Source organism: Zea mays, chromosome 4 (genome assembly GCF_902167145.1).
Source record: "Zea mays cultivar B73 chromosome 4, Zm-B73-REFERENCE-NAM-5.0, whole genome shotgun sequence".
Taxonomy (NCBI): Eukaryota; Viridiplantae; Streptophyta; class Magnoliopsida; order Poales; family Poaceae; genus Zea; species Zea mays.
The window spans coordinates 163,134,805-163,144,851 of record NC_050099.1 but is presented as its reverse complement, the minus strand read 5'-3'; the positions used below and the strand labels follow the sequence as shown (position 1 = coordinate 163,144,851).

Here is a 10,047-nt window from a genome sequence, read left to right as displayed (position 1 = left end):
ATGCTGTTTATATTACTATCTGTTTATTTTCAATTGTTCAGTCAGTTTATATGTTTATCGTATTTATATGATTTATATAATTCATATGCTTTATGTTCTCATGATCCATATCTTTTATATGTCTCCTTGAGCTAGACGAACAGAAAGGTTAACAGAAAGGGTGCTCCGTCTCGCGCGCGACCAGCTGCTCGCCTGCTCCTCCTGCGGGGGCGGCGTCGCCGCCTCAGCCCGCCTGCCAGCGCCGGTCCCGTGCTGTCACCCGTCGATAGGGACGACGACTGCGCCGCGGACGCCGAAGCTGCGGCCCCTCACGACGCGGCCGACGATGTAGACAACTTGCAGATGACAGGGAGGAGTAGAACGGCTTGCAGATGACGGGGAGGAGCAGAACGACTTGCAGATGACGGGCCTGAATCTCATGGACAAGACGATGGCCGTCAGGGGAGCAAGGATTGCCTACAACATCTGCGATGTGGCAGGTAAACCTCAAGCACCGTTGGATCAGCGATTATCTTCCCTGGTTGCTTTGGCTCAGAGGTCAGATTTCCAACCTTTCTCGATCCGTTTCATTTTCATTCATCTGTGAAACGGATGCTCACGCATCATTAACGAGACAGAGGATAAGAAAAGGAGAGAAAAGAATGGCCCTTTTGGTTATAGGGGTAGGGGTAAAACTGTCTGATCAACTGCTGACAACATAGTAAAACACGTTGATTTTTCAAATAACCCCCTAAATGGCATTTTGTCTGTAAGCCAGTGTTTGAGAATAGCATATCAACGAAGCATGTTCTCATAATGGCATTCGAGCGAATCCTAAGTTTCATAATGGCATAATTCCAATTTTCTCGATTCAGTAGTGTTTTGGTCTGCTAGGGGTGGCTACATCATCCGTCCCCATGGGCCCTCGCATGAGTTTGTTCTGGGCTTCGGATCACACCATATGGGCCTCGGCATAAAAAAATTGGCCCGGATGGGATAGAAGAGAGAGACCGGATCCCTCCTCGTTTAATGCGCTTAGCAGTTTGCACTGCGCCGAAACAAACCTGTTTCGTTCCGAGTTATTATTATTTGGTTGGTCGCGACCTGTGATTTCATCTCGCGTTATTTACTTGGAGCAGTAGTAGTAGTCTAGCGTTGTCGGGGTTTGTTAGGTCTAGAACCAACTAGAGCTGTTCCTTATAGATGCATGTCTCCCACATGCATGTTCTTGCTCACACATATTATTTTTGGCGCGTGATTTTTTTTGCCAAACAGTTGTCTGCAGCTGATCCAGCCGGCAACAAGCAGCTGCAATCAGCAGCGGCACCATACATACACAGCTTTCCCGATTCAAAATTTGGCGGGAACAAAGGTTACAATGGCGGCAAATTCAACACTGATGCATACAACAGTGCCTATTACCAGTACAACACTAGATCCAAATCACCACTAAGCATAACAGAAATTAGGGCCATATAGCAGCCACGTTACAACCGTTAGCTCAAAATCACCATATATCAAGCATAGCAGGATTTAGCTATATAATATATATATAACCAAGTTACAACCGCGTTACGTAAATAATTAGCAAGCTACCCAGGCCAAACTGCAAAGTCCAGTAGCGCTATCCAATCACGGACAGTGCTATCGTGCTAATATTGTCGTCGGCTGTAGCTTCTACGTACCCAGTTACCCATCTATTCTACTTGAAAATGACGCTTGTTATGCGGTCCTACGTATCCTTCCCAGTACAAGTACTTGCGGTTTGTTTCTTGTAAGCCCTCGCTGGGGTGCAGAACGGTTCGTCTGTGTTAATAGTATTTTTTTATTATTATTCATACGACCATGATGGGATGTAAAAAAATCGTAATAACACATTAGTAAGCCACATACACACATGCTTGCAAACTTTCAGTCAGCATGTTCAGTTACACATTATATCTCTACGTAAAAGCACATGTCTTTCTGCCTGTTTGAAACAGATGCGTACAGATTCTTTGTTAAGACCCTGACTGGTAAGACCATCACCGTTGGTTGATCGAGGCTGAGAATTCAGACACCGTCGACAATGTTAAAGCCAAGATCGAGGACAAGGAGGAGGGCATCCCCTCAGACCGGCAGAGGCTCATCTTTGCTGGCAAGCAGGCAAGCAGCAGCCAGAGGGCACGGGTGCACCTTGGTTGACTGCAACATCGTCCAGAAGGAATCCAGTCTTTCATCTTGTCCTGCGTCTTAGCGGGGGCATGCAAACATTTTGTCAAGACGCTGACTGCTGGCTAGACCATCACGCATTGGAAGTGGATAGCTCTGACAAGATTGGCAATGTGAGAAGGCCAAGATCCAGGACAAGGAAAGGGATTCCTGCAGATCAGCAGAGTCTCATCTTCGCCGGAAAAGCAGGGCGCACCTTGGCAGATCACAACATCCAGAAGGAATTAATCCACTCTTCGTCTCGTCGTGCGCGGCTGCGCCTCCGTGGTGGCCGTGTTAACTGAGGGAGTAGGGATGTTTCTTGTGTGGACAAACATATCCACTTGTACAAGTGCTTAAAGCAGACGTCTAGGGTAGATCCATTCATTCATCTGCCGTGCCCCGGTTCGTTCGCGCTGCGCGTGGCAGTGTTCTGGTCTGGAAATGTTCGCTGGAGAGCCTGACATTTTGACGATCTGTATTATTGCATGTACTGGGCATGCCTTCCCTAGCTAGACAGGTGATAAGCGACGACTTAATTCTATGGCATATAGAGAGAGAGTATCTTTGACGTCTTTACCATATCTCTGTGATGCGCAGCGCGCGTGGTTTGGTTTCCCGTGGACGCAAGGAATGCTCCTCCTTTGAAAGCAGGACAGACTACTTGTCGTTAGTGTCACTGTCATGCATGTGCGGAGATCGAATGAGAATGGCGCTGGACTGGACTGGCTTGAAAATTGGAAACTAGCAACCCTAACTGTACTAGGGTGATTACTGATTAGGCAAGCAGACGTACGTGTGTCAGTGTCACACCAGCCGATACAGACAGACACTCGCTCCCGAGATCGCAACTTGGCCGGGGGTTGACCGTTGACGCGTACGTGCTGTGAAGATCTGTGATAAAATCGTACTAAAATAGTTAGTTAGGTCTCGTTTGGTTAGAGGGACTAATCTTTAGTCTCTGATTTTTAGTCTCGTTTAATCTCTATTTTGCCAAACGAAAAGACTAAAGTAGGGATTAATTGACTTTAGTCTCTAGCCCCTTACATGGATGCTAAAAGGGACTAAAGAGCAACATTTACTTCAATTACCCTTACTAGAAAACTGATTTCAAATAAAAAAGGACATTTTGATCTTTTATGTGTTTTTATGTGTTGTATTTAATGTATTTAGAATTTGTTTAGTCTCTATAACCAAACAAAATAGGGACTAAAATTTAGTTCTTAAATTAAATTTTAGTCCTAAGACTAATGAAATCAAACGGGCCGGGCCTTACATTACATGAACGACCAAAGATAGACGAGCGACCTGTATGGCTGTATGGCCTTTGACCTCGGCGCGGCGCTCGCTTGCAACCGAGATACAGCTCGCAAGTTGCCGCAGATACTGCGCGCTGCCTTGCATATCCGGCCAACGCCAACCGGCCTACATGCATGCCAGGCCGATTTTTCTGTATTTTGGCCCTTTAATAAGAATAAAATCACGTTTAGACCCTAGGAAATTTTAATCTCAATTTTGGACCCTTAGCTCGGCGCCACCGCCTATGGCCGAGCTATGACGTGGTGTAGCTGATGTGGCAGGCCGCGTGGCACCTAGCTCGGCGCCACAGATCTTAGCGCCGAGCTAGGATGAAGTCGTGCGGCTCTCTTCTCGCCGCGGTTTTCTGCACACTCTGTTTTCAGCCTCCGCAGCCGCGCCGCCGCCGTGATCGCCGAGCGCCGCCGCGCCACCGCCCGAGCGCCCCGCCCCTCTACTGCGCCGCCCGAGCGCCCCTCGCCGGCGGCTCCCAGGCACGGCCGCTCCCTCGCCGCCACGCCCGAGCCGCTCCCTCGCCGCCCCTCTGCCGCCACGCCCGAGCCGCTCCCTCGCCGCCCCTCTGCCGCCACGCCCGAGCCGCCCGAGCGCCGCCACGTCCGAGCCGCTCCCTCGCCGCGCCGCTCGAGCGCCGCCACGCCCGAGCCGCCCGGCCCGCCGTCCTCTGCTGCTGGCCACGCCGCCCGCCCCGCCACCCTCTGCTCAAGGTAATGTATTTACTAATTTTAAAATATTTTATATGTATTTTTGTGTTAATGTTTAGTTTGTTTTTAGTTATTTATAATTAGTTCTCATGTCATGTGCCATTTATTTGATATATGTATTTATTGGTTAGTAATGAGTTAGGTTTAGGTATTAGTTATTAGTTAGTCGTTAGTGAGTAGTCATTTATTTTGTAGCATAGTTTAGGGTTTGTGGTTTACTTGTAAGGTAGTAGCTAGTGTTTATTAACATTGTTTAGCATTTATTTACCCTAGGGTTTATTTAGTACTTTTATATGTTCAGCCATCGCGCTGAAGGTTTATCTGCAGGTTTTAGAAACCTGACCATATAGGGGAGGTGCTGCCCAATTTTTTTTACTATATAGTGTTAGTCAGGTACCATATTAAATGGATATTGAGTTAGTAATATATTTTTGCAATAGATGGACACCCTAGTGACACTATATCATGGAGGAAGCGTGGGGATAGATGCGTATGGGAATGTTACTTTTGATGGTATGAAGATCGTGACCATGTTGTTCGATGAAAGACCATCTTTTGACAAGATTTTCGCTCGAGCTTGTGAGGAGATTAGTTGCGACATAAACGACCCTAGAATATCAATTCAGGGTTTGTTGTCCCATATTACATATGGAACAGTTGTCCGACGGTTGATCTCCATTGCCTCAGAAGATGATTGGGTGAGATATGTAAGAATCGTGAAGACCATGCTTCCACCATGTTTGGATGTGGTTGTTCAGCCGTTATCTGTTACTCATTGTGATGCTCCAGTCGGGTTGACTCCACAAATTCCCAATGCATCTCGTATTGAAGCTCCTTTAGTAGAGCTTCCGGAAGAAGTGGTTGTTGTGCCCGATGCTCAATCAGGGCCGCACGAGTATGGGATTTCTCGTCCTCTTCCTGGCGTTTATGGGGCTTCTAATCCGGTGGTACCCCCTAAGAGATCCCATTGACCCAGGATCCAGTTCAGGATCATCCTAGTAAGTGTCTTTGACACGTTGTTCATATCCATCGTTGTTTCGTTTGATTAGACTTTTTAATGTGGTATTTCTTGCTTCCACCCGATGCAGGATCTCCACAAATCGATAATGGTGCTTATCTTGATGTGCCTGTGTCATATAATATGGACAACATATGCAGGGCATCTAATAGTGTTGATGTTCAGATTGAGGATGAGGAGGAGCCATATGAGGCTGCACGGGCCTTAGATTCTGATGATGACCGTCCGGTTCAAGAAATGACCGAGCAAGAAATTGAACTCATAAGACATTTGTGTCCGGAGCGTGACCCTGCAGTACATGAATTTAGCAGTCTAAGTCATTCCACCCGTGCATATGCTGAAGGACGTGATGATGAACTGCTAGAGGCTCCGGATAACGTCGACAGCATTGAGATTAAGGTAGGCTTACTTTTCAAGGACCTGCCTACATTGAGACGATGGCTACAGAAATATTCTGTGAACCGCAAGAGGCTGTTCAAGGTGAGACATTCGTATGCACAGCGTCGTTACACTGTTGTGTGCGAGGTGTCGGAATGTAATTGGAGGGTATGTGCCCGAAGGCAGAAGGACACCGGAAAGTTTAAGATCACCAAAATTGTAGGTCCACACACTTGTGCCCAGACAGAGCTGAGCTCTAAGCATCGTCAGTTGACATCTACCCTGATTGCGAAAAGGATATTGGGGATATTGAAGGGTCAGCCAAACTTGAAGGTGAAGTCAATTATGACCATGACTTCGGAGCTGTTTGGTTACATGATCAAATATGGGAAAGCATGGAGGGCAAAGCAGCGACCATGGAAGATGATATACGAGGATTGGGAGGAGGGTTATGAGAAGTTACCAGCATTGTTCAATGCAATCAAAGCAAAAAACCCAGGCATGCATTACGAGTACATCTCCAAACCTAATGAATGGAGGAACGGCAGAGAGATATTTTTTTCGTGCTTTCTGGTGTTTCTCGCAGTGCGTATAGGCCTTCAGGCATTGTCGTCCCGTGCTCTCTATTGATGGTACTTTTCTGCTTGGGAAGTATAAGGGCACATTGTTGGTTGCCATATCATGCAACGCAGACAACGCACTGGTTCCTTTGGCATTTGCTTTGGTGGAGAGGGAGAACAGAGATAGTTGGTCTTGGTTCTTGCGGCTTGTACGCATCCATGTTGTAGGCCCTGTACACGAGGTTGGTGTCATATCTGACAGACACCAAGGTATTCTTAATGCAGTGCAAGAGCAGATTTCTGGCTACGCACCCATGCACCACAGATGGTGCACTCGACATCTAGCAGAAAATCTTCTTCGAAAGGATCATAAGGATGGTTGGTTGCTAACTTAAGGCTAACTTCCCCCTTTTTGAGGAGGTATCACTACACGACGGTTCACTTACAGCGACCTACGGTTGGTTGCTAAAACGGCCTTCAACGACCTACAGTTGGTCGCTAAAAACTTTTAGCGACCCATAAGGATGGTCGCTGTAAGTGCCGCCGCTAAAGGCTTTAGCGACCGACATCTTTTTAGCGACCGACCGACCGTTGGTAATATTATATATTTAGCGACTAACCGTGGGTTGTTGTACTATAGATTTAGCAACCAACCGTAAGTCGGCATACTATACATTTAGCAACCAACAGAAAGTCGCCCTTTTTACAGTTGTTATTAATAATAACATACATTTAATTAAGCACCACAAATCACAGATTTTTATACATTAATCATAAAGACATACACAGTTAATCAGTATACCATAGTCATAGATCCATCACATAAACACAAAAGCACCACAATTATATATTCACAAAAGCATCACAATTATAATATCATTCACAACTAGATCATTTACAGATAGCTAGCTAGATCATTCACAAAAGCTCTAAAGATGATCAGTCACAAAAGCACCACATCGACATCAATCCAGCTTGAAGTTTTTTCTTATCCATAAGAAGTTTGCCTTCTGCTGATATACCAGTAACACATGAGTTCTTGTCATCAAGGTATTCTGCTCTAGATAGTCTTGTGTCTTGATTCAACAGCCTCCTGCGTTTTGATGGCATGTCAACCTCTGACAAATCATCAACAATGGATGATGTTGCAACAACTTTGTTTCTACCAGTTACAGATACAAAGCATGATCTGAGGTTGCACTAAACTCATCATCGTTAACAGGTGCCAGACTCTGCCTTGACACGAGTGTTGTTGCTTGATATCAATCTTTTCCTTACCAGAGTCTTGTCCTAGAAATATAAAACAATATATCAGTCTTAAAATTGCTACTCATGCACAACAAAAATAAGCATAAAGAATGAAAGGCACAACCGCACAAGTAGCACTCTTAGCTAACATTACATGTATGTCAAGAACTCAAGATATGGATACAACAGGAAGAATAGTCTCGTGAACAATTTAAAACAAATTAGGTTTACTTGAAAAACAGCAATGTGTCATAATATCATAAAAATAAACATGTAATGAAATGACCATAAAAGCAGCTTCCATTTTCGAAGTGACAATGGCTCATAAAAAAACAGGACATGCAGAAATCATGGTAACATATTCTTTTTCTACAGCATTATGGGATCGGAATCACACTCCACCACAACAAAACTGGAGGCATATAAACAAGCGAAGAGGAACAATCTATAAGGAACTTGCTTCTGAGCATCAGATGATCAAAGAGCAACAAGTATTCTAATCTAATGAAATTCAAGGACCAAAATATTTCGATGCATATGCAAGGAAATACACATGCCTCCAATGCTCACCTCCATCTTAGAGGCCAGTGCCCGTTGCTCCCATCCCTCCGTGCATCCTCCACCACACCCTTCCACTGATTCCTACACTGCAGAAACAATACACATCAATCACCAAACCAAACTGCAGCATCGACTGTAAAATCACATTAAAAACACATGAAATCTTCTAGATTGGAGACTGAAATTCGATTCAGAGGAATTGATATGTTCAAAAGGGAAACCTAAATCAAACTAAAACTGACGTACATATTCGATCAAATTCGATTCGACTGTCATCTTACAAAAGACAGTGAGAAAACCTGAATCAAATTTGGCTGTTGGTGAACACCTCCATGGCTCAAGTTTGAGTCATCGTCTTCATCTCAAATTTGGAAGCCTAATTTTCTTCTTGGTTATGATGCCATTGCCAGTTCCTCCAATGCTGATCAAGTTTTTTACACGCTCCATCCAGTTCAAACAAATGATCGACAAGCCATTCATTGAATCATTAGTAATCTCTACAGAACTAGGCAGATCGAGATTGCATACACAGTAAAATTCTTCTTTTAAAAAAAAATTATGTCCACTGAGAACTTCTTTGCATAAAATAGATGTTCATGTTTCAGTAAATAATCAGCATCAATCTGTACCAAATGATCAACATTACACTACTGAACTGCTATTGTCTAGTCAGCTTTTTTTTTACATGAAAATTTGCATACAGGTGACAGCTAGCGCTTTCTCAATGAACCACACCAATAATGCCTCGATGGCTCAATGAACAACACAATGTGTGAATGGCTGATTGCACCACCGGTTGCAGCAGAAGTTAAAATATTCCCTGCAAATCACAAATTATACTAGGGGCATTAATTCCACGCTGCTCATTATTCCTCTTTGCGGCATTGATAGAAAAACAAGATCAGAAGTGTCACGACAGTCAGATCTATTTATCCTCGACAACAAAAAAACACGATAAAAGTGACGGATTATGATGCACATACCATAGGAGGATCCAACCGGAAATGGCGGAGGAAGAACCGACCAGAGAAGCTAGGAGCGCGTGGCAAAGGGAGCGACCGAGCGCCTGATGGGAAAGCTAGGGCGTGAGGGGCTGACCGGAAATGGCAGAGAAGCTAGGGCGTGAGGGACTGAGGGCCGGACGACGGGACGAAGGGTGGCTCCACCGTGGCTGGGTGGGCGCGGCGCTGAGGAGATCGAGCGCCTGACGGGAGCGACCGAGCGGCGAGCGGGACTCGGCGGGCGGTGGCTCTCAGGAGACAGGAGATTGACTGAACTCCTGGCGGGCGGATGGCAGCTTCTGGCGGCTCCTGAACTCCTGGTGGCGCGGCTTGGGGAGAGGAGGTGGAGAGAGGTGGGCGGTAGAGAGAGAAGAGAGAGAAAGGGGGAGGGAGAAGGAGTGGCGGCGGCTTGGGAGAGGGAGCAGGGTAGTGGCGGCTAGGGTTGGGGCATGGTCGGTTTCATGGGCTTAGGTTAGGTTAGTTTTTTTATTTCTTTTCTAATTCCTTTCTAATTTCAAAATATAATTTTAAATAACCATAAAATTTATAACAATTAACTCAAAACTATTTATAAATAAAATATTTATTTTTGGGACTAATAATTATATTATTAATTTACTAGGATTTTCATTTAACAAGAAATGTTTATTAAATATCCAAAAAATTAATTATAAGCAATCAAAAATCATTCCAAAGGTAAATAAATAACAAGCACTTTTTTAAAAATTACTCAAAAATTCATAAAAAACTAGAAAATCATTCACCCCTTGTTTATAAACCTTTGTCTCCCTAAAAACCATTCACTTGTGATCCATGATTTATCCATACTCTTTATGTAGGATTTGAAACGACTTTCAACTCGAATCTAATATCATATAAGCACAAAGAACATAGTTGCATACTATAGTCATGTCCATACATAAACAAACCATGAAATAAACATACAAGCAATATAAAAAAGAAATAAATCACCACGCAATTTAGCGATCAATGTTTACTTGTTTTAATTAATTTTTAGTCACTAACATCTATAGGTACGTTCAGGCTATAAGATTTGATAGTTATCCTTGCTCTATAGCGACCCACCGCTAGTC

General features: G+C 44.5%; 1 pseudogene; it reads left to right on the top strand.

The window, feature by feature from the left end:
* Positions 1 to 400: 400 nt before the first annotated feature.
* LOC103655624 (polyubiquitin-like) lies at positions 401 to 2,470 on the top strand (annotated as a pseudogene).
* Positions 2,471 to 10,047: the final 7,577 nt, after the last annotated feature.